Consider the following 5,709-nt stretch of genomic DNA (forward strand, 5'->3'; position numbering starts at 1 on the left):
AAACAAGCACCTAGGGCATGGTATGATAGACTTTCTTCATTCTTAATTCAAAATGGTTTTAAAAGAGGAAGAATTGATAGCACTTTGTTCTTAAAAGAAAAAGGTCATGACATGCTTATTGTTCAAATATATGTAGATGACATTATATTTGGTGCTACTAATGAGGCTATGTGCAAAGAGTTTGAGTCTTGCATGAAAAATGAATTTGAGATGTCTATGATGGGTGAACTTACATTCTTTTTAGGGCTGCAAGTTAAACAAACTAAGAAAGGTATACATATTAGTCAAACTAAATATATTCATGATATGCTTAAAAAGTTTGGTTTTGATTCCTTGAATCCTTCTCCTACTCCTATGAGTGTGTCAACTAAACTTGAAAAAGATGAAGATGGACAACCTTATGATTCTAAAATGTATAGGTCCATGATTGGTTCACTTTTATATTTGACATCTAGTAGACCCGACATTATGTTTAGTGTATGCATGTGTGCTAGATTTCAAAGTCAACCTATGCATTCTCATTTCCTAGCGGTTAAGAGAATATTTAGGTACCTTAGGCATACATCAACTCTTGGCATATGGTATGATAAAAATTCTTTGTTTGATTTATATGCATATAGTGATGCTGATTTTGCTGGGTGTAAAATAAATAGAAAGAGTACTTCGGGTACATGTCAATTCCTAGGAAGTATGCTTATTTCTTGGTTCTCCAAGAAACAACCTTGTGTAGCCCTATCTACCACCGAAGCTGAATATATGGCTATAGGGAGTTGTTGTGCTCAACTCTTATGGATTAGACAACAACTAAATGATTTTGGACTTAAATTAAAAGATATTCCTATATATTGTGATAATACTAGTGCCATTAGCCTTTCTAAAAATCCGGTGCATCATTCTAAGGCTAAACATATTGAAATTAGGCATCATTTTATTAGAGACCATGTGACTCAAGGGACAATTAAATTAGATTATGTGGACACAATGAACCAACTTGCGGACATACTAACGAAACCTCTAAACCAAGAGAGATTTGAATTTTTAAGAGGTAATCTTGGCATGAGAATGATTCCTTGATATGTGTATGAATTTTATGCATTGCTTATATTGAACACCTTTTGGATGCATTTACAAAATAAAGGGGGAGAAATATACTTTGAACTTTAAAGTTTGGTATGCATAGGTTAAGGGGGAGGAACTTGAATGTCATATTGTATAGACCTTGCCTATTGATACTTTACTTGTCTTGAATTGCCTATTGATACTTTACTTGTCTTGAATTGCAATTCCCTTGTGTTTATTGAAACATATGCTTATAGGAAGTTTATTTGTGTGAAGCATAATGTGAGGGGGAGAGTTTCTCATGTGAATTAAAGAAAATAGCTCAAAGTTACATAAGTTATTTTGTAATCATCAAAAGGGGGAGAATGTTGAATATATGTTTGAGTGATTACAACGGCATGTTTTGATTGAACTTTGATCTATTGATTGTATTGAGAAACCTAGGTGCATATGCCTACTTGATTAGTTTAGGAATTCAAGACTTATATTAAACTAGTTCAATTGTGCTTATTTGATGATTTGATTATTGAACTAACATGAACTAATTGCAAGAAATCCTAAAAGGGTTTACATAGCATGTCTTGAGTTTAATTGTGTGTAGGATGATCAAGTTGGCCATGTATCAACATGGTGACCTTAACCGAACTGTAATGAAGACTTAATCAGTGTCAAACATGATTAAGAAAGTCAATTTCGTGGTCAACATAATCAAGTTTTGCCAAAGATGTCTTGAAGCTTAATTGGGATCAATTGAAGTAAAATTAACTTTCTAGTCAAAGTCAGAATCGACGGACGTGACGTGGCAGCTGACATGGCATTGTTGACACGGCATTAATGACATGGCATTGATGACATGGCAAAGAAGACAAGTTAACCATAGTTACATCTTAACTAGAAGACTTGGAGCCAAAAAGAGAAGAGAAGGAAAAGTTAATTTGAAAGGAGGAGACAAGAGGTACAACAAGTCTTATGACAAGTTTTTCTCTTCACATGTGTGGGAAGCTTTATTTCAAAACCATTTCTCTTTCCCACCAAGACACTCCACATCCAATGGATCATATTCTCTCTACATCAAAATCACATTTTAATCCAATGGCCAAAGATTCAAGCTTTATTCTTATCTCTCCTACTTTACATCCTATGGCCAAAATTGAATCTTCATTTGATCCAAAGGCCATCATTTATTCCACCTAAGAGACAAACTTTTCTCAAGTCAATTGTTGTATCTTTCAAGATACATCTAAAGTCTATATCCATCCAAAAGCCATGATTTACTCCACCTAAAAGACAAACTTTTCTCAAGTCAATTGTTGTATCTTCCAAGATGCCTCCAAAGTCTATATCCATCCAAAAGCCATTATTTCCTCCTACCAAAAGAGACTTGTTGTAAACATTTTCACACTTCTCTAAGCCTTCTAACGTCTCTAATGATCCAAGGGTCCATATCTTTCATATCAATCCAATGGCCCTCATTTCATGAGCTTACACTCCACAATTTTCTATAAAAACTAACTCTTTGTCTATGGTGCATATACTTGGCCGAAAATTACACTCTCTCTCTAGTGTTCTTCATCTTCTAAGCTTTCATTCTTTCACTCATTCATTTCTTGATTACATACTTGATTTTGAAGAGAGATCACACACACTAGCCAAGTAAAGCTTTATTGTTACTCTTGAGCCTTTCTTACCAGATTCTTATCATTTCCTCAAGAGTCATTCTACTTGCTTGAGCAATCTGATTTCCAGCACCTATAAGGCTTCATTCTATATCTCCATTTCACCATTCAAGCCTTATCACAACTGATTTTCGTTGGTTGATACACTACTCAAAATTTCACATACCCTAGCAACCAAAAAATCTCAAATCTGAGTTTTGTGCTTACCATTCCCATTCCAGCTTTTCAAGAGCTTCATTTGAGCCTTAGACACTTACAAATCCAGCTACTAAAGAGCCAGCCTTTGAGCCTAAACTTATCTCATACCCGGCTATTCTTAGAGCCATTTTTGAGCTTGTATTTTGTTGATTGAGTTAGTGTGGTGAGCTACAAACCACACGGTGTGTAGAGTTTGGTGTGGTGAGCTATAAACCACACGGTGTGTAAAGTTTGGTGTTTGAGCTACAAAAACACTGGTTGTATGAGTTCCGCTTGACTCGGTTGAACAAGCTATAGTGGAGTGTTTGAAATTCCCAAGTGGGACTTGGGGAGTGGAGTAGGCTTGGGTTAAGCCGAACCACTATAAATCTCTTGCCTCTTTTACTTTCCAGCAATTTCAATTAGCATTGCATTCTCATATCATACGTACTTGAAATTGGATATTTAGGTTGCTAGATTCAAGTTTGTTTAAATTGATTGTTCTCCTTGACTCATATACATATACACTAGAATTTAATTTGGTATTTAGCTTCCGCTTAGGGTGAAATTTGATATAATTCATTGAAACCGAAAAAGGAGTGACCTAGTCTAAATTTGACTAAGGACACAATTCACCCCCCCTCTTGTGGTGCCATACATCCTAACACTCTAGCTTTCGTACAACGTTTCATCAGTTAAAGATGCGAATAGACCAAGTTATGTTTGAAATTGCACAAAAACTTGGAAAGCTCATTTATGGAGAGAGCTGAGCAATTCTAAAGATCAAAGTGGACCGTTGTACTCTATTTAGTGTTCTTAGAAGTCTAACTTGCCAGTTTAGCTTTCGTGCATCATTTCGTAAGTTAAAGATGCAAATAGACCAAGTTATGTTTGAAATTGCACACAAACTTGGAAAGCTCATCTATGGAGAGAGCTGAGCAATTCCAAAGCATCAAAGTGGACCGTTGTACTCTATTTAGTGTTCTTAGAAGTCTAACTTGCAACTCTAACTTTCGTGCAACGTTTCGTCAGTAACAGATGCGAGTAAACCAAGTTATGTTTGAAATTGCACAAAAACATGGAAAGCTCATCTATGGAGAGAGCTGAGCAATTCCAAAGCATCAAAGTGGACCTTTTTACTCTATTTAGTGTTTTTAGAAGTTTATCTTGCCAGTTTAGCTTTCGCGCAACGTTTCGTAAGTTCAAGATGCGAATAGACGACGTTATGTTTGAAATTGCACAAAAACTTTGAAAGCTCGTTTATGGAGAGAGCTGAGCAATTCCAAAGCATCAAAGTGGACCGTTGTACTCTATTTAGTGCTCTGAGAAGTCTAACTTGCTACACTAGCTTTTGTGCAACGTTTTGTCAGTTAAAGATGCGAATAGACCAAGTTATGTTTGAAATTGCACAGAAACTTGGAAAGCTCGTCTATGGAGAGAGCTGAGCAATTTCAAAGCATCAAAGTGGACCTTTTTACTCTATTTAGTGTTCTTGGAAGTCTATCTTGCCAGTTTAGCTTTCGTGCAACGTTTCAAAAGTTAAAGATGCGAATATACGAAGTTATGTTTGAAATTGCACAAAAACTTGGAAAGCTCGTTTATGGAGAGAGCTGAGTAATTCCAAAGCATCAAAGTGGACCGTTGTACTCTATTTAGTGTTCTGAGAAGTCTAATTTGCTACTCTAGGTTTCGTGCAACGTTTTGTCAGTTAAAGATGCGAATAGACCAAGTTATGTTTGAAATTGCACAAAAACTTGGAAAGCTCGTCTATGGAGAGAGCTGAGCAATTCCAAAGCATCAAAGTAGACCTTTTTACTCTATTTAGTGTTCTTAGAAGTCTATCTCGCCAGTTTACCTTTCGTGCAATGTTTCGTAAGTTAAAGATGCGAATAGACCAAGTTACGTTTGAAATTACACAAAAACTTCGAAAGCTCGTCTATGGATAGAGCTGAGCAATTCCAAAGCATCAAAGTGAACCGTTGTACTCTATTTAGTTTTCTTAGAAGTCTAACTTGCTACTCTAGCTTTCATACAACGTTGCATCGGTTAAAGATGCGACTAGATCAAGTTATGTTTGAAATTACACAAAAACTTGGAAAGCTCGTCTATGGATAGAGCTGAGCAATTCCAAAGCATCAAAGTGAACAGTTGTACTCTATTTAGTTTTCTTAGAAGTCTAACTTGCTACTCTAGCTTTCATACAACGTTTCATCGGTTAAGGATGCGAATAGAGCAAGTTATGTTTGAAATTGCACAAAAAGTTGGAAAGCTCGTCTATGGATAGAGCTGAGCAATTCCAAAGCATCAAAGTGAACCGTTGTTCTCTATTTAGTGTTCTTAGAAGTCTAACTTGCCAGTTTAGCTTTCGTGCATCATTTCGTCAGTTAAAGATGCGAATAGACCAAGTTATGTTTGAAATTGCACACAAACTTGGAAAGCTCGTGTATGGAGAGAGCTGAGCAATTCCAAAGCATCAAAGTGGACCGTTGTACTCTATTTAGTGTTCTTAGAAGTCTAACTTGCAACTCTAGCTTTCGTGCAACGTTTCGTCAGTTAAAGATGCGAATAGACCAAGTTATGTTTGAAATTGCACAAAAACATAGAAAGCTCGTCTATGGAGAGAGCTGAGCAATTCCAAAGCATAAAAGTGGACCTTTTTACTCTATTTAGTGTTCTTAGAAGTCTATCTTGCCAGTTTAGCTTTCGTGCAACGTATCGTAAGTTAAAGATGCGAATAGACCAAGTTATGTTTGAAATTGCACAAAAACTTGGAAAGCTCGTCTATGGATAGAGCTGA

Source organism: Tripterygium wilfordii, chromosome 19, assembly GCF_013401445.1.
Source record: "Tripterygium wilfordii isolate XIE 37 chromosome 19, ASM1340144v1, whole genome shotgun sequence".
NCBI lineage: Eukaryota > Viridiplantae > Streptophyta > Magnoliopsida > Celastrales > Celastraceae > Tripterygium > Tripterygium wilfordii.